Here is a 20,707-nt window from a genome sequence, read left to right as displayed (position 1 = left end):
CCAGGTTCTCCGGCAGCAATACTATGCTGTGGAACTGGACAGAGCAAATGCATGGGTTATTCAGGATGCATCTGCTTACCCCTGACCTAGAGGCAGAAGTGGCCCTGATGGCGTTGGACGGGGAAGCCCGGGATACCATAATGTTGAGGCCCCGGGGGCAGCGAAACACCTTCGTCAGGGTGTTACAGATCTTAGAAGAGGCCTATGGGGACCCGACCGATGTGGGGGAACTGAGAAACCAGATGTTTAGACGCATGCAGAAAGAGGGGGAAACAGTGACCCAGTATATGAATGTTTTGCAGGAAATGTTTTTAGCCATTGAAAGGAAGGATGGAGTCGGCATGGGGACCGTGGACGTAACATTACTTGACCTGTTAGTGACTGGGTTACAAGACACCCTGACAAGACAGGCTTTGCGAGAGCGGGTGCGAGTGGACCCACATCTGACCTTTTCAGAGATAGGGAAGGAGGCACGGGTTCGGGAGCAGGAGCAAGAGGTGACAGTCCCCGTGGGGAGGGCTCAGAGTATCCAAGCATCCGTAAGCGCCCTGAGCAAACCCCACTGGGTACAAGAGGTGAAGCAAGAGATACAGAGTATAAAGGGTGAACTGGCCGAAGCCAAGAAAGCGGCCACAAGGAGTCGGGCAGGGCCGAGTAAAGGAGGCATGAACCATCGCAGACCCCACCCAAGTCGGTCCCCACGACCATTTGCCTGTTACGATTGTGGAGAATTGGGACGCTCCGCCCGAGAGTGCCCACGTTCCAGGGGGAACCTGCTCCACTGGCCAAGAGGAGCAGAGGACCCTGAACCGTGGGGACGCCGCCCGGAGCTGGAGCTCATCACACGGGGTGGAGGAAGCCACGAAGACCTGGTCGCACGGTGCCCAGTGGTATGGGCAGAGATCAAAGGCTGTGCCGTGCGATGCCTAATAGATACCGGATCGCAAATTACGACCATGCCAGAGACCTATTTTTGGCAGCATTTTCCAGAAGCAGTGAGACCTCAGTGGGGACAGTGATAAAGTTGGTAGCCGCCAACCAGCTACCAGTTCCTGTTGTCGGAGTAGCCTGGATGCAGATTTCAATAAGCGGCAAATCACTCGGCCGCCGGGGAGTGGTCCTGACCCAGGGAAACACAAACAGCAAACATCCAGTTATTCTAGGTATGAACATACTACGAGAGTTTGGCAACCTCCTCAATGAACCCACACAAGAGACTCTGAGCCACTGGGGTTCTCGCACGGCCCAAGGGCAGGTCTTCTAGCCGTTGATGCGGGAGGCGCGAATGCTCCAGGAGTGAGTGCCAGGAGGGTGAGGTGCTGGGCAAGGTCATCGCACCAGCAGCCCCCTCGCTCATGCTTCCTCCAGGGCAGGTGGTGGTAGCTCTGCCGATCCACGCCCTGATGCCACTGGAGGGCGTGGAGGTGCAGGTGGAACCATATTACTCGGAGTGCCTGCACCCTGGCATACTGGTAGCCCGCTCCCTGGCCACGGTGCGGGAGGGGACTGTCCTGGTGCGTTGTGACAACCTGGAAGACCAAGATATCGCCCTAAAGCCCCGGGCCGAAATGGCCAAAGTAGTGAGGCCTTTGGAGGAGATGCTGCCGGACCCCGTGGTCCAGTTGAAGGTGCAGCCCGAAGAACCTTGGGCAGTAATGGTACGAACCCAACAGACTGCCATATCCTAGACCCAGGAGAAAGGTCGAGCCATCCTGGAGAGAATACGGGCCGAACTTTCCGGCCTAGCGCCAGCCCAACTTCTCCAGGTAGAGACACTTCTTGGACAATTTTACAGTGTCCTCACCAGCCACGAGGACGACTTCGGATGTACCACGGCCATCACGCATGGGATCCCCACGGCAGGAGCGGCCCCCATCTGGGAGCGATATCGGCAAATACCACCGCAGCTATACCAGGAAGTGAAGACTCTATTAGCCCAAATGCTCCGGAAGGGGGTCATACGAGAAAGCCAGAGCCCTTGGGCGGCCCCTATTGTCCTGGTTCGGAAAAAAGATGGAACTCTGCATTTTTGCGTGGATTATCGGAAGTTGAACGCCTGGACCATCAAGGATTCATATCCATTGCCCCGCATAGAAGAGTCTCTGTCTGCCCTGGGGAACGCGACGTACTTCGCAACCCTAGACCTGGCCAGTGGGTACTGGCAGGTGCCAATGTCGGAGGAAGACAGGGCCAAGATGGCATTCATCCTTCCCATGGGACTGTTTGAGTTCAATCGGATGCCGTTTGGGCTGGCCAACGCCCCAGGAACTTTTCAGCGGTTGATGGAGCGGTGTCTAGGAGACTTCAACTTTGATGCCACGTTGATATACCTGGACAATATTATCATCCATTCCACCACGTTCGAGGACCACCTGAGGCGGTTGGGGAAGGTGTTCGGCCAGCTGCAGAAGTACGGGTTAAAGGTAAAGCCCCAGAAATGCCACCTGTTCCGCACCCAGATCGAATACCTGGGGCACACCGTCTCGGCAGAGGGCGTCTGACCATCTCTGGAAAAGGTTGCTGCCGTCCAGAGGTGGTCTACCCCCGAAACGGTAAAGGATGTAAGGGCCTTCTTGGGGTTGGCCGGCTACTACCATCGATTCGTGAAGAATTTTGCACGCCGAGCTCGAGCCCTGCAAGACCTGCTGAAGGGGGCTCCCGCCGGGGCGAATGGACGGAAGATCCAGTGGCAGCAACCGCTAGAGGATGTGTTTCAAGATCTCAAAGCTGCTCTCTCGGACGCCTCGGTATTGGTGTATGCGGATTTCTCGCAACCGTTCATCCTGCATACCGACCGGAGCCTCCAGGGACTAGGAGCTGTGTTGTCACAGGTGCAGGACGGCCGGGAGAAAGTGATCGCCTACGGTAGCTGGTTGCTGCACGACTCAGAACGTAACCCGGACAATTACAGCTCTTTTAAGCTCGAGCTCCTCGCGGTAGTGTGGGCAATGACAGAGCGATTCGCAGAGTACCTGGCAGGCTCCGAAGTAGTAGTGCGGACCGATAACAACCCGTTAGCCCATTTGGGGAATGCCAAACTGGGGGCCCTAGAGCAGCGGTGGGTGGCTCGGATGGCCAAATTCAAGTATAAGATCATCTACAAACGAGGTGCTGAAAACGTGCACGCCGACACGCTCTCTAGAATCCAACACACCACCCCAGAACGAAGTCGAGATGATGAATTAGAAGCAGACGAGATGCCATTCGCCCTCACCACAGCAGCACCTACAGTCAACACGCAGGAAGTGCCTCATCCGGGGCTCCTAGGAGGGATGCTGGAACAGCCCAGTGAAAAATGGATTCAGCAGCAACAGGAAGATACAGAAGTTGGACTCCTGCGTCGATGGGTGGCCACCGGTAAATTGCCCACGGGCTCACAGAGACAGGCTTTGACCCAAGATATGTTGCTAATGTTGCGCCAGTGGGAAAGACTACTGTAATCATCAAAAAGGGACTTTTATATTGAAAAGCCATGTCACGAACCACGCCAGCTACGATATGGCAGGTGATCGTGCCGGGAGCTCATCTCAACCAACTAGCCCGGGAAGCCCATGAGAAGGGGGCTCATTTTGGGGCTCAAAAGACTTTACAATGGTTGCAGCAAATAGCATACAAGCCACGCTTGCACGCTGCTGTAGAAGAAGTTTGCTGAACCTGCCGCTCGTGCGAGCTCGCTAAACCCCCCGCGCATTGAGCCCAGGTGCAAACTATCGTAACATCAGCCCCTCTGGAGCTTCCTATGGTGGACTATCTGACCATAGGTCCTGCCTATCAGGGATATGAACATTGTCTTGTTATGGTGGACCATTTCACCAAATTTGCCGTGGTCACCCCCACTCGAGACCAAACAGCGGAGTCGGCCGCCTATGCGATTTGTAAGAACTTTATTCAAGTGTATGGCTGTCCACAACAAATACATTCGGACCAAGGAGCGTGCTTCCTAGGAAAAGTCATGGAAGAGCTACACCATCTTTACGGTATCGCCATACCACCCGCAGGGAAACGGAGCCTGCAAACAATTCAATCGCATGCTAATCCAAATGCTGCGCACCCTGGAGAGCGACCGCAAGGCCCACTGGCCTGAATATATCCCCGAGCTGGTGTGGATATATAACAATCGGGTGCATCGAGTGACTGGTTACAGCCCCTACTCATTGCTATTCGGCCGGGAAGGCAAAGGAATTACGGAAGTAGAATTGAACCCGGAGGAGCCCCAACCCTGGACCGGGGTATCCTCGTGGGTCTGCAACCACCGGCACCGGCTGCAGACCCTCCACCGTATCGTCCATACAAAGCTCCAGGATCTAGAACACCAAGGGGGAGCACTGCCCCCGCCCATTGACTTTCAGACTGGGGATCGGGTACTCGTACTTGATCAACGTCCCCAAAACAAGTTAGAACCACGATGGGAGGTGAACCTCTACAGAGTGTTGCACCAAATAAGCACTGACGGGCCTGTGTATGAAATGCAATCTGAAGGAAGCAGCGCGCCCCTCACTCAAGTTGTGCACCGTAACATGTTACGGCCTTGTACGTCTATTGATCCCCCACGGCTCAAGCCAACCCTCCAGGTCCCCGACCCCTCGCCCTCGGTCTGGGACCTGGATGTTGAAGAGGACTTCCCCGTCGCAGCTGCGGGTCGCCCCAGTAGTGGCACGACAATAGACCCGGGAATTCCACCAGAACCAACTATGCGACCAACATCCACCACCCCAGAAGACTCCACTACACCTGAGCTTCGACGCTCCGAGCGTTCAACAGCTGGCAAACCCCTGAACATTACGAACAGGACCAGTTCGTATGGCGACAAGGACTGTCATCCCAAAAAACTAACCCGAGACTACCAAAACCCTCACCCGAGGACTGGCGAGCATACAGGGCGGGGGAGTGTGGGAGGAACGGCCCCCGTCAAGTGTCCAGGCCAGAACCAAGGGGGCCGTCATCTGGGTTCTGGGGGAAACTGTCCCCGGGGGACAGAGTTCGAGGATGACCATTGTGACAGACAGATGGGTTGGGGGAGGGACCAGTATAAAGGAGGTGGGGAATCCCCGGGACGATGAGTCAGCAGACCGACACAGAGACAGCAGGAGACCGTGGGAGCAGCTGAAAGCGAGAGCGACTCACCAGTGCCAGGGAGGACGCTCATCGAGGACTTCAGAAGGACGGTACCGAGGCAATCACCCGGGACTTGCTGCCCCGCTCCAGCCTGCGGCCCCAGTTCAACCCACGGCTGCTGCCACCTCCCCTCAGCCCACGGCTGCGGCCTACCCGCGGTCACCCATGGCCGCTGCCATCTCGCTCCAGCCCGCGGCTGTGGCCTGTTCCCCGCCACCCGCAGCCGCCCTGCTCTCACCAGTGGCCGCAGCACGTACAGTTCCGCCGGTGGCCACCACTGTCCCGCTCCGGTCTGCAGCAGGGGCCGAGCCTCTGCTGGCCACGGACTCCCCGTAGCAGCTGTTAGCTGTGCAGGTGGTCTGATTCGCCGCCCTACATCGCTGCCGCTTGCCCCAGTCCGGGGACTGCGGCCCACCCGTCCAAGGACTCTGCCGGGGCCTGTGGGGCTTCCGTGTCATCAGCGCGCCGGAGCGCGCGAAGACTTCGCCAACGCCTCAGCAACTGGGCCCAGTGACTACTGCGCCGAAAGACCACCATCCCGAACGGTGAGGGACGTCTGGACGGCTAAGTTGACTATATATTTACGGACCCATAGTCGGCCATACAGCGGCCCTATAGTGACCGGCTATTGCCAGAAGTAGTCGTGTTCTACCCGTTTGTGTTTGCTTGTTTTAGAGCCCCTGCGAGGGCAACCCGTGTTACCCCTTTTGGTGATCCAGCCGTTACTGAGGAAAGTTCCCTCTAGTCTTATAAACGTTATTATAGAAAGCACCAAATTGTCTCGCGACTTGTCACTGCATCCTGCGTACCTGCAATTACCACAGCAGTAATCCACTCTCCCTTGGCACCTGCCTGTGTGATGGCAGTCTGGAACTTTGAGACAGTGTTATCACTTCTGCATCCTCATCTGCATCCTCCTTATCCTCTGGGATCACCACCTCCTCCTGCAGGCTATTCGAAGTCTGCTCCAGCTTATAGATAACACTAATAGTGATGCTGATGATAGCAGAGTCAGTGCTAACCTTTTTAGTAGGCATTTTGAAACCGTGCAGCAGGGTGCAGAGGTTCTTAATCTATTCCCACTCCATAAACATGCATCACATCCGTATTGGCTTGGTTCAAGTTACACAACATGACATACTGTGTCAGAGCTCATTGCTGCTGCCACAGTCACTGCAACATGTGCAAAGTGGAATTCCACCGTGTCGGCAGATCACACATCAACCTGTTAACTGGTATGGATAAAGACCTCAACCACAGCCACCTGAGTTACCTAGTGCCCAGTCAATGAGATGTAACCCCTTTGGCCATGCTTACTTATCCGAGTGTCTGTGCTAAAATGCATCCTAGCATAGATTTAGTCAAGGAATTGGTGATGTTGTCTGCAACATGCTGTAGGACAGGCACAGCTTTCTTAGAAAAGTAATGGAGACTGGGCAACTGCTACTGGGGGACGGCGTCGGCCATCATCTTTCAGAAACCATCTGTATTTACCAGGCGGAAAGGCAGCATTTGCATGGCTAACAGATTGGAGATGGTGGAGTTCAACCTCTTAGCTTTGACATGTGTAGGCAGAAACAATCTTTTACGTGACTACAACTGTGGTACCGTGGGCTGGCTGCGGTGCTGAGAAAGGGCAGAGTACGGTGAACTGGTCAAACTGCTGGACAGTGATTGAGGTGCAGTTGGAGATGTTATGGTGAATTGACAAAGTTGTGGTGTGCTCGTTCTCTGAGATCAGTCAAAAACAGCAGGCATGTCCACTTCCATTACAGCTGACAGCAGGCTCTCAGTCAGCGTGAGTGGAGCGGGTAAAGAACCTGAGGTTCTGCATTCGGAGACCTGCGTCACAATATTTTGTCCAATAACAGAGGAGGAGAAAGAAGCAGCAGATGGGGAGGCTGATGGTTGTTGAGGTCCACATTTTGGCACAGTGGGATTCCCAGTGTTACGCATGTTGATTGCACGTGTGAAGGTTCATCTATGCAGTTAAATTATTGGACTTTTTCCCTCTACTTTTTCCCTTGCTTGCTACCCCTGAGATTCGCAGACCCGCAAATACTGCTGGTCACAGCCACAGTTGGGTCTGAGGATGCATTGCTCGTCACGGCTGCATCACTATGTGTCTGCGACATACAGTACAACATAACCTCCTCATCTTCCTTCTTAGATGACTTAATCTGCTGTGTGCCTCTATGTTCATGCCAACTGGGATCTACCACCTCATCATCATCATCCTCTGTGTTATCAGATTCCTCGCCATTAAGGCCCTTTTACATTTAGCGATGCACCAGCGATCCGACCAGCGATCCGACCCGGTCAGGATCGCTGGTGCATCGCTAAATGATCGCTAGTGAGCTTTCATACAGAAAGATCTCACAGCGATGCAGCGCACGATACTTACCATTCACACACAGCGATCCTGACGTCCTCCCGCCCGCCTCCACGCGTCGCTCGTCGTCACAGCAGGAAGTCTCAGCAGGAAGCTGCCGACGAGAAATGGAGCCAGACATTCTCGCGCGATCAGCGATGGACAGCGGGGGAGCCGGTCGCTGGTAAGTATCACACATAGCGATATCGCTAGCAATATCGCTATAACGTCACAAAACCAGTGACGTTTTAGCGATATTGCTAGCGATATCGCTTAGTGTAAAACCCCCTTTAGAGTCGCCCTCCTCTTATTCCTGCCCTGACAACACAGAAAAGTCTGCGTCAGCCTCAGATATCTGAATCTCATCAGGATCACCTTCCCCCTCGGGATTAACGTCTGGTCACAAGGGTCAGGATGCTGCTCGGATCCTACTTTGTCCTGCCCCAGATCCAAGCTAAAACAATTTTGTGCATAGGTGCAGATTTCCTCCTCTTGACTCTGTGAAGCTTTTGAGTACACTTCTGATGACCATGGCATAGAATGTGCGAACAGCTCTTCAGACTCACCCATCTGTGGTTCCCTACAGTCAGTTGAATGATTGGAGAGTTGTGACGCGGGGGAAGCAAGGGTAATTTGGGTGCCACCTCTGAGAACTGTACTAGGTGTGATGTTAAGGTGGAGGAAGAAGAGGAAATGCCGCTTGAAGCTGTGCTTGCTATCCACTTCAGCACATGCTTTTCTGGGTCTCATCAACATGGCGTACTGCTATGCATCTGTAGGGTCGTGGGCCGGGCTGGGGGGTGGTCCCTCTCTTACCGCGCAGAGATGTAACAGAGACACGATGGAGGCAAATGTCAGGTACAACAGGTCCAAGTTTATTCTCTTGCCGTCCACTTGACGGCCTCTGAAGTACACCGCACTTCAATTCACAGCACTTCACTTCACTAATCGGCCCTCCGTTTCCAAGGCCGCTTCATGCACACCGTACTTTACACCGGGGAGGTAGATATACGCACCGTCCCCTCTTCACTCTTCGACGCTCCTGTCAGATCCGTCACTGTCTCCGCCTTAGGCCCGTAAACCAACAGTACTTTTACTGAACAGTCGTCTCTCTCAATACGGTATGCTTTACCTCGGTGCCTCGTCTATGCTGCGGTACTTTCCTGTCAGGACCACCCCCCTGATGTTCTCTCTCCTCAGTCCCCCTGGCTTGGTTTTCCTCAGAGTGCACAAACTGTTGTAGTCCTCCCGTCACTTGAGCTCCCCCTGGGGACTGGAACTGTCTGGAACCTTACCTCAGCATTTATATCATTCCTGGTTCCCTGTAACTCTGCCCCCATAACCAATGGTTTCCTAAGCCCTAAGCTGATGTCAAGTCCTTTGCTCACACTCCTCCCTGCCCTCTAATGGTCAACCCAAGGTACTGCACGTCCACTACACTTTCTCAGCTGTTTACCCACTGTAGTAACTGACACCTGTCTAAACTGTGCAAACCTATCTTTCTCTATTCTAACATGTCTGTCCGTACATCAGGTCACCTTCCCTACACATCTGCCAAACAAAGGTACTGGAGTAGCCCATCCAGTAGCAGAAGTTGTCAGTTGTCTTTGCATAGGACGTGACACTACTGGTTCACAAGTATTACCACCTACTCCAAGTACATTGTGAACACCAAGCCTAATCCCCCTTCCACCACAGCCTCGCTTTTTCCCAGTCATGTTGCTTAGACAGTGTGGTAGGAGCACAGTATTAGCAACAAAAAATTAGACTTTTAACTCTATACCAGCTCTGCAAACACTGAATTTCAGCGGCAGTAAATGACAAGGTGAAATATGGCTTGTTGAATCGTGTTAGTCTCAGAAGGATTTGTTTTAGTGTGGACGTGGCCTCTATGAAAAAGAAGATATGCTCCAAACAATTTTAAAATTAGATCTCCCATACTGTATAAAGTTAGCAATACAAGTAATATTTTTGGGTTTGTGGATAAGGCCTCTGTAACTTACACTAGATAATACAAACAATTTGAAAGTGAGTTGTCCCCTATTGTATGACTTTAAGAACAGAAGAATTTTTATAGGCCTGTGAATGAAGCCTCTATAACATAGGCTAGACAATAAATAATTGTGCTCCTGTGAATGAGGACTCTATAACATAGTCTACATGCAGCAAACAATTTGAAAGTGAGATGTCACCTACTGTAAAACGTTAGGAACAGAAGAATTTGGGGGGCCTGTAGATGAGGCCTCTTTACCTTAGACTAGATGCTACAAACAATTTGAAAGTGAAATGTCCCCTACTGTGTGACTTTAAGAACAGAAGAATTTTTTCTGAGGCCTGTGGATGAAGCCTCTATAATATAGACTAGATGCCACAAACAATTTGAAAGTGAAATGTCCCCTACTTTATGATGTTAGTTACACAAGAAATATTTTTGAGCCTGTGGATGAGGCCTTTATAACATAGACTAGATGCTACAAACAATTTCAAAGTGAGATGTCCTTTACTGGATGACGTTAGCAACAGAATCAATTTTTTTGGCCTGTCAATAAGGCCTGTATAACATTGACGACTAGATGCTACAAACAATTTCTAAGTTAGATGTCCCCTACTGTGTGACGTTAATAACAGAAGAATTTTTTTGAGGCCTGTCGATGAGGCCTTTGTAACACAGACTAGATACTACAAACAATTTGAAAGTGAGATTTCCCCTACTATATGATATTAGCAACAGAAGAAATATTTTTGGGCCTGTGATTGAGTGGCTGAGGACTCTATAACACAGACTAGATGCTACAAACAATTTCAAAGTGAGATGTCCCCTACTGTACAACGTTAATAACTGAACATTTTTTTTTGTGTGAGTGACACCTGTATAACCTAGAAGATATGTTCCAAGCAATTTCAAAATCGGATATACCCTGCTGTCTCACGTTTGTAAAGCCCCCCCAAAAAATTTTATGTGCAACAGCTCTGCACACACACACACACACAACAATTTCATGACCACTAAATGACAATTTGGGATATGGCGGGCTGTTTCACATTTAGCAACATATTTTTTTAATCTGCATGAGCTATGCAGACAGTTGAATTTCACTGACACTAAATGACAAGGTGATACATGGCTTGCTGAATCACGTTAACAGCTGCCCCCCATTTTTTTTTTATTATGCAACAGTTCTACACACAGAACAATTTTACCACCACAAAATTAAAACGTGGGATATGGTGGGCTGTGTCATGTTTACCAACAGAAAAATTTATTTTTTTTAACCCAGCTGTTCTGTTCGGTCAAAAATGACCGTTTTTGAACTTTGATATTTTTTAAAACATTCATTATGCGGTTCTGAAACTTGTGGTTACTTCGATTTTCATAACTTGAGGGGTTCTTTCTAAGGGTTTTTTTTTTTTTTGGTTTAGTTTTTGCGCCACATTTTTTTTTTACACTTGTACTGTTCCTGGTCAAAAAGTGACCGAATAGCATTTTATACTAATTTCAGCCATTTTTTGAGTAAAATAGATGAGTTATAATTTCTTTTGAGACTACTTATTGCATCTACTATTGTTTATGAAGTAAACAGTTGCTTTAGGTGCAGATTTGCACATGCTTTCAGTACAAACCACACACATTGGCTTTCAGTACAGTTCTGAGCAATTACTGTGGAATTTTTGTTTCTCTGTATGTTATTTACCCTGGTTTTCCTCTAAAAATAAATAGATTCAGTTGTCAAGATTGCATATTGTAAAAGAAAAGAGTTTTTTTTTTTATTTTCCTTGTGTTGGTTCTCTGACTGCAATGCAGACCTGAAAAGCTAATGAGTCATGTCTGCCAAATGTTTCTTCTCTTCTCTGCTATCTCAGCATTCCAGGGGGTGGTGTCAGGTGTCTCTTTTATTATCTTATTAGTAAGTAAGCAGTTCAGCCAGCCATTTCAGTCTCAGTTTTGTTGGAGAGAGAACTGGAGACATCTGAGCCTTGAATGCAAATCTGTACAGGTATGAGGCTTATAAACTATGTGTATTATTGTTGTCCTGAATGTAAACAATAGAATTATGTGAAGATTTTCTGAAAAAAACGTTTTTTGTTTTTTTTTTTATTATTTTTACTATTTTTTTCAAAATGTTTGCACGCAGTTAAATTTTATACTAGTTAATTTTAGTTATAGTTATAGTTAGTTATAGTTGAGGTGTTATAGTTGTAGTAGTAGCTGTTTTAGTTAGCTAGTTAAGCTCAAATTTGTAATTTCTGTGCAGAATCCAATAAGCGCTTGTAACCTTTATAAACACAAAATAAATAAAAATATTGATTTTTTTACGCATTTTTTTTTTAATAATGACCAACCATGTTCATATACAGAATAATAATGCAACAGGTATTCAAAAAAAAATTTTTAAGTAGCAAAAACAGCATTTTAATAGGTTCGGTCAAAAATGACCGGAGCAGTACAAGTGTATAGTGGATGCAAGCAGAACAGCACGGTTGTGATTGAGGTCTGCAGACAGCTTAATTTCACAGCCACAAAATTACAATGTGGCATATGGCAGGCTGTATCATGTTTAGCAAAAGATTATTTTTTTGTGTGTGCTTGAGGTCTGCAGACAGCTTAATTTCAACCACAGAAAATTACAACACGGGATATGTAGGACTGCATCACATTTAGCAACAGAAAAAATATTTTCTTTTAGTGTGTGTGAGGTCTGCAGACAGCTTTATATCACCGCCCCTAATTACGCACAACGTGGGATATGGCAGGCTGTATCCCATTTACCAACAGAATTTTTTTTAATGTGCATGAGCTATGCAAACTGTTGAATTTCACCAGTACTAAATAACAAGGTGAGATATGGTAAATCACGGTAGCAACTGCACCAAAAAAATATTTTTTTCATGCACAACAGCTCAAATCACAGAACAATGTCTCTACAGCGCTAAATGACAAAGTGGGATATGACATGCTGGTTAACACTTAGCTAGTGAAAAAATAAGTTTTAGGCTAGTTTCACATTTGCGCTTTATAGCGCAGCGACGGCCTAAAGCGCAAATGTGAAACTAGCCTTAGAATGCTATACTCGTGTATGGAGCACAATAGAAGCAGTGCACAACACACTAGTATGACATGTGCCTTGCTAGCATGGTCTGTGGACCTCAGAAATGGCAGATATAAATTATTGAAATAATTATGTGTTAATATGTTTTATTTCTTTTATTACTGTACCAAGGGAATTTGGTGTTGCAAATTTACCAATAGTACTTACGATATAAATATCAGATAAGTCAGATCATTACAGTTACACTGTGCAACCAATACCATCTCTGCAACTGCGCATATGTGCAACTATATTCATTTAACTGAAGCTTTAAGTTAAATAACACGTATTGTTTAAATTTTAATGATTGCTAAGTGTTATTTTTTCCAAGCAAATTATACATCTGCTTCAGAGCAGTGTAACAAAATGATTATGTTTTTCTGAAAAAATACTTCTACTACGAGGTCAATAAGCTGTAAATTTCCAAGTAGACATTTCGATGGAATAAAGCTTTTGCCAAAAAGTTTATTTAAGGAAAAAAGTGGGGTGAAAATATCCTTCAAGTTTGCAAACGTAAAGGATTTTAATTTTATAACATACTGCTAAGAACTGGCCTAGGCATTCTTCGCAGAAAGGGAATAATAGGTCTATCTACTTTAGTTGCCTGTTTTGGGGGTTGAAAGTCTGATAATCATGTATTTGTGAATGGTTGGAGACTTGGAAAGGTAATGGAGATTATATATTTCTTTGTGTGTTTTTTGCTTGGTGTTGCTGGGTGTTTTCTATGGTTTGTATGAAACATTTTTAGCTATGAAAAATGAAAAACAAATGATATATATATGTGTAAGGGTATTCTGAATTACTACAGAATGTGGCTTTCTTAGAAGCTCAAGCTGCCAGAACACAGAATTAAAAAGATCTCTCTGTCTGCAGCATCAGGCACCTCAATGAGCACCATGTAATGGATCATTTCTCTTTAGATTGTGCAGGAGAATTGTACACTTACCATTGGGTTGCTTTGTTGAACAAAAGCTTATTGCTGGAGATTAGAGTTGAGCGATACCGTCCGATACTTCAAAGTATCGGATCGGAATGGATCGGCCGATCTTAAAAAAAAGTATCGGTATCGCCGATTCCGATACCGGAAGTCCCATTCAAGTCTATGGGACTTCCGGTATCGGAATAAGAAAAATCCTGTTTTTCCCTTGTACAGCCTCTCTGGGGTCTGTACGGGCCTTTCGGGGGGCTGTGCCGGCCTGCCAGGGGGTCTGTGCAGGCTCCGGTGGTCTGTGCCGGCCTGCCGGGGGGCTGTGCAGGCTCCGGTGGGCTTTGCCGGCCTGCCGGGGGGCTGTGCCGGCCTGCCGGGGGGCTGTGCCGGCCTGCCGGGGGGCTGTGCAGGCTCCGGGGGGCTGTGCCGGCCTGCCGGGGGGCTGTGCCGGCCTGCCGGGGGGCTGTGCAGGCTTCGGGGGTCTGTGCAGGCATCGTCCGATGGGACTACAAGTCCCATCGGGCGATGCCTGCTACCATGACAGTGATTGACACATTAGCCAATGATGGGACAGTAGTAGTCCCATCATCCGGCTAATGTGTTGAATGTAAAAAAAAAAAAAAAAAAAAAAAATTACATTCTACATACATGCTACATACATACAACATGCATACTACATACATGCTACATTCATACTACATACTACATACATGCTACATTCATACTACATATATACTACATGCAACATACATACTACATATATACTACATGCATGCAACATGCATACTACATATATACTACATGCAACATACATACTACATATATACTACATGCATGCAACATGCATACTACATATATACTACATGCTACATACATACTACATATATACTACATACATACTGCATGCTACATACATACTACATACATACTACATGCTACATATATACTACATATATACTACATGCTACATACATACTACATATATGCTACATACATACTACATACATACTACATGCTACATACATACTACATATATACTACATACATACTACATACATACTACATGCATGCTACATACATACTACATGCTACATACATACCACATACATACTACATACATACTACATGCTACATACATACTACATATATACTACATGCATGCTACATACATACTGTATTCTACATGCATGCTACATACATACTACATACATACTACATGCTACATACATACGGGCTGCAGGAATCCAATGACGGAAGGTAGGTATCCTTCCGCACTGTATTCCTCCGCCACTTAAAAAAAATTCCCACACAGCAATGGCATAAAGTGAGACTAGGGACTTTTTTTTTTTAAGTGGCGGAGGAATACAGTGCGGAAGGATACCTACCTTCCGTCACTGGATTCCTGCAGCCCGTAGAGAACAGCAGCATCAGCTGATGCTGCAGTTCTCTACCCAAGATCGTCGTGGGACACACTCGTGGACTGCTTCGGATCGTGGGTGAGTATTTTTGTGGTTTGTTATGTTAATATTTATTCCGTAAAAGACAATGGCTTCGGGGAACAATGTGACAAGTATTGGTAAGTATGTTACTCTATGTTATATGTACTGTATGTCTATGTATGTATTGTATGTATGTAGTATGTATGTAGTATATATGTGGTATGTATGTAGCATGTAGTATGTATGTAGTATGTATGTAGCATGCATGTAGCATGCAGTATGTATGTAGCATGCATGTAGTATATATGTAGTATGTATGTAGCATGTAGTATGTATGTAGTATGTATGTGGTATGTATGTAGCATGTAGTATGTATGTAGCATGCATGTAGTATGTATGTAGTATGTATGTAGTATATATGTAGTATGTATGTAGCATGTAGTATGTATGTAGCATGCATGTAGTATGTATGTAGTATGTATGTAGCATGTAGTATGTATGTAGCATGCATGTAGTATATATGTAGTATGTATGTAGCATGTAGTATGTATGTAGCATGCACGTAGTATGTATGTAGTATATATGTAGTATGTATGTAGCATGTAGTATGTATGTAGCATGCATGTAGTATATATGTAGTATGTATGTAGCATGTAGTATGTATGTAGCATGCATGTAGTATGTATGTAGTATGTATGTAGTATGTATGTGGTATGTATGTAGCATGTAGTATGTATGTAGCATGCATGTAGTATGTATGTAGTATGCATGTAGTATATATGTAGTATGTATGTAGCATGTAGTATGTATGTAGCATGCATGTAGTATATATGTAGTATGTATGTATGTAGTATGTATGTAGTATATATGTAGCATGTAGTATGTATGTAGCATGCATGTAGTATATATGTGTTATGTATGTAGTATGTATGTATATATGTGGTATGTATGTAGTATGTATGTAGTATGTATGTGGTATGTATGTGGTATGTATGTAGTAAGTATGTAGCATGTAGTATGTATGTAGCATGCATGTAGTATGTATGTAGTATTTTTTTTTTTTTTAACATTTAACACATTAGCCGGATGATGGGACTACTACTGTCCCATCATTGGCTAATGTGTCAATCACTGTCATGGTAGCAGGCATCGCCAGATGGGACTTGTAGTCCCATCGGACGATGCTTGCACAGACCCCCGGACATCAGCACAGCCCCCCGGCAGGCCGGCACAGCCCCCCGGCAGGCCGGTACAGACCCCCACAGGGTGCACAGACCACCGGCAGGCCGGCACAGCCCCCCGGCAGGCCGGTACAGACCCCCACAGGGTGCACAGACCACCGGCAGGCTGGCACAGCCCCCCGGCAGGCCTGTACAGACCCCGGGCAGTCCACACAGCCCCCCGGCAGGCCGGCAGAGACCCCCGGAAGGCCCGAAATGACGGCGCATCATGATGCGCACACACCGCGCATCATGATGACGTCAGGCTGTCAATCAACTTTGAACTTCCGATTCCGATGCCGACTTCCGATATTGAAAAAATATCGGAAGTCGGTATCGGAATTCCGATACAGCAAGTATCGGCCGATACCCGATACTTGCGGTATCAGAATGCTCAACACTACTGGAGATCTTTGCACTGGAACAAGATGAGATCCCCAAAAAATGGATTTTCGTAATAAATAAAACTAACAACATAGTTACTGATTCTGAAGTTTATGTTCTCCCTCAAAGAGAATATCTCAAACCATTAATAGTCATATAAAATTTCCATTTAATGCTTAGAAAATATAATTTAACTTTTCTTTTAAAATATAAATGATCCATAAGGTCTCAAAAGAACACAGGATGGTTTCCCAGAATCAAAGTTCGGTGACTGAGTTTACACTTAGTGGTCTTGCCCAATCAAATGAATCACAGGTTATCTTCTTCATAATTTTTCTGGTCCTATATTTAATGACTTTTTCAGGAAACCTGGCTATTATAACTGCAATTCATATAGACTCACATCTACGTTCCCCTATGTACGTCTTCCTTAGTAACTTGTCTTTTCTGGACATATGTTACTCCACAGTCACCTTACTAAAGATGCTAAGCAATGTGCTCTTAGAAAAAAAGACAATCTCTTTTAACCAATGCATAGATAGCTCAGCTCTTCTTCCTCCATTTATTTGGTGGCACTGAGTGCTTCCTACTTACCGTCATGGCTTATGACCATTATGTGGCCATTTGTAACCCACTGCGGTATCACATAGTCATGAATCACAGGTTTTGCTTCTGGCTGGTGGCATTTAGTTGGTTTGCAGGTTTTTTGCACTCTTTCACTCAGGCATTTCTCACATACCAGCTTCTATTTTGTGGTCCAAACAACATCAACCACTTCTTCTGTGATGTTCATCCAATGGCCGTACTTGCCTGTGCTCTCACATTTGTTATAGACATGTTCATCATTGCCAACAGCGGAATGATTTCCTTCGTATGTTTCATCGTTTTATTGTTTTCCTATCTTGGCATCATTACAACAATCCTAATGATCCATTCATCAGAAGGGAGGCGCAAGGCTTTTTCTACCTGTGCGTCACATCTTTTGGTTGTTACATTCTTTCTTGGGCCAAGTGTATTTATCTATTTAAGACCTCCTGTGAACTATTCAGCCGATAAATTAATATCTGTACTGTACACGGTGTTGACGCCTCTATTAAATCCAATTATATAAACATTACGAAACCAAGAAGTCAAAAATACGATCAGGAATTCTTTGGGAAGAAAGCTTTTTCCAAGATTTCAACACGTTAAAGAGGATCGATAGTTGTTTAGCCACATCAAAAGAGCTTCCCATCCCTATTTTTTTTAAAGCATGTGACAGGTTCTAAAAATGCATACGCAGTTTACATATCTTTGATGATCCTCTTGTAACACTGTTTGGGTGCTCCATCAGTCCCCCTCATTCCTTTTTTGGCAAGGAAAGATATGTGATTGCTGCAGGCCATTCATTTGCCAATAGGATGACTAATGGGTCACTGCTTTGGTCAGTGATTGTCTGCAGATGTCTTGTGTCCAGAAAAAAATGAACTGAAATCAGCTCTTTTTCATGCTGTTCTAGTCATTCAGATACTGCAGCCAGTGATTGACTGCAATGTCTGTCTTGACAAAATCAGGAACCATGGGGCACAGTGGGGGATTAGTGCATTTTAATAACAACTATGGGGATCCGTAAGGAAAGTAGGAAAGTATACATTGTTTTTTTTTTAAGCTTTCTACATGATTTAAAAAATCAGTGGTGGAAGCCCCTGTGAAGGAATTATCCAATGTTAGAAAGCTTGCATTTTTGTATAATTTAATTTTATGAATATAAAAATGTGTATCTCCAGAAATATATTTCTGGATCAGGACAACAAAATAATATTTTTTCTTAATCATTTTTGCAGCTTATAAGTTAATAGATCTTTCAACTCTTATTCCCAGACTCAAAAAAGATGTATGTGTAGCTGGAGAAGCCTGTGCCTTATGTGGTGAGTGGCAAGAAAGCAAATAAAACACAACCACGGTATGTAAATAAAGGTATAGGGCAGAGATATGAATCTTTGCTCATGGTGAAGAAAGGTGTAGCTCATGCCTATAGTGCTTGTATTTATATTGAATACAGAAGCCCAGAAGGCACAGCAAGAAGTTATCTCTTCTGACACATGCAGTGTTTTTGCGGCCCGTTTTTGCTTCCCCAATAGATTTCTATGGGGCCGCAAAAAAAAATCGTAGGAGTGCCGTGCGCCATATGGCCATGAGGGCCGTATTTACGGCCATGAAAAAATATTGACCTTGCTCAATATTTTTCACGGCTTATGGACATGGCCAAATAGCGGAAGCTTGCCCAGTGTGTTGATTTCGCAGTACACCGTGAAGACCGTATTTGTGGAACCCCGTATTTTTACTAGGACATTCACAAAGCTATTCCAAACCAGAAACGTTGATCCGAGAAGATTTTTGTGGCCCGTTTTTGCAGAAGACCGAAAAATACGGCAATACGGCCCACAAAAAAGACAGACAGAAAGGGTTAAACGTTTTCGGTCCACTATGGTACTGATGGTAGTTTGATTATGCAATCTATTACTTGTTAGTTGATGTGCTACGTCCCTATGTTCATCAAGTATTGTGCCATCAGATAAGTTAACGATTATTACATCTGTATTTGTTAAAGGAGCATTAAACCTTTGTATTTGAAATCCCCTGTTGCTGCCATGTTTGCTCTCTTCTGAAGCTCCCCTGTATGCCATAGGTGATTTATCCTATATATATATATATAGTATAGTAGTATAAGCGATCAGACGATCACAGGCTCACGTTCCCTAAGCAAACAAAAAATATGATGTAAGAAAAAAATATTAAAAAATTCTCTCCCTTTAAAAATAAGAAAATTAACTCCTTTACCCCCAGGGATTGTTTGCATGTCAATGACCAGGTGAATTTTTACAATTCTGACCACTGTCCATTTATTAGGTAATAACTCTGGAAAGCTTCCATGGATCCCGGTGATTCTGACAATGTTTTCTCGTGACATATTGTGCTTCATGATAGCGGTAAAATTTCTTTGATATGACTTTCGTTTATTTGTGAAAAAATGGAAATTTGTCGAAAATTTTGAAAATTTTGCAATTTTCCAAATTTGAATAACCATGCCCATAAATCACAGAGATATGTCACACAAAATATACTTAATAAGTAATATTTCCCACATGGCTACTTTACATTAACACAATTTTGGAACCAAATTTCTTTTTGTTAGGAAGTTATAAGGATTAAAATTTGACAAGCAATTTCTCATTTTTACTTTCTTACTTTCTTACTTTGCTTGCTTTTTTTTTTACAATGCTCTTTAACCAAGCTCACATTTGCCATCACCGTTTTTGCTCCACTAATCTTCACTCTCCTTCGCTATCCCCAAACCCCTGCACCCTTGAACCAAATAACTATCTCCCCCTCTTTCTTAACCACCCACCTTGCTTTATCTGCAGACATACTCCTTAACCTCAGACCTCTCCTACTAAAATACAATACAAGACGATCACTCTCCTTCACCCACCTGCTTTCACTTTCTCTGCTTCTTCTCACTGCTGGTGACATGTATCCCCAATCCTGGCCCCCCGCCTCATACATCCCACTAATCCTCATCCCTATCTTTCTCACACTAAGAGAAACTACCTCAATCCCTCACACTTAAAACCTGTGCCACTGACCCCCTCCCTCCCACACCCTCTTTCTGGAGCACTTTGGAATGCTCGCTCCATCTGCAACAAGCTCCATGTGATCCATGACCTCTTTACCTCCCGGCACCTTTCCTGGCAACAGACATGGTGGAGGAGTGGGTTTCCTCCTTTCTAAAAACTGCTCCTTCAACCCTATTCAACCCCAACCCTCCCTTATCCTCCCTTCTTTCGAGGTTCACTCTGTCCGTATTTACTCTCCCTCTAATCTCCAAATGGCTGTCATATACCGACCACCGGGCTCAGCCACTGCCTTCATTGACCAATTCTCCATCTGGCTCCCCCACTTTCTCTCTTCTGACATCCCCACCATCATCATGGGGGACTTCAACATCCCCATTGACACCCACCAGCCAGCAGCCTCCAAACTCCTATCACTTACCTCATCCTTTGGACTTACTCAGTGGTCCTTCACAGCCACCCAAACAAATGGACATATATTAGACCTCATCTTCACCCGCCTCTGTTCCCTATCTAATCTCACAACCTCTCCCTTCCCCCTATCTAACC

At 45.6% G+C, this 20,707-nt stretch overlaps 1 pseudogene; it reads left to right on the top strand.

Moving 5' to 3' along the window:
- Window positions 1-16,787: 16,787 nt before the first annotated feature.
- Window positions 16,788-17,748, top strand: LOC141089208 (olfactory receptor 4E2-like; annotated as a pseudogene).
- The last annotated feature ends 2,959 nt before the right edge of the window (window positions 17,749-20,707 follow it).

This window comes from Dendrobates tinctorius, unplaced genomic scaffold, assembly GCF_039654945.1.
Source record: "Dendrobates tinctorius isolate UK_male_01 unplaced genomic scaffold, ASM3965494v1 ptg000044l, whole genome shotgun sequence".
NCBI lineage: Eukaryota > Metazoa > Chordata > Amphibia > Anura > Dendrobatidae > Dendrobates > Dendrobates tinctorius.
The sequence above is the reverse complement of the archived record's forward strand: the minus strand, read 5'-3'. Positions and strand labels throughout refer to the sequence as shown.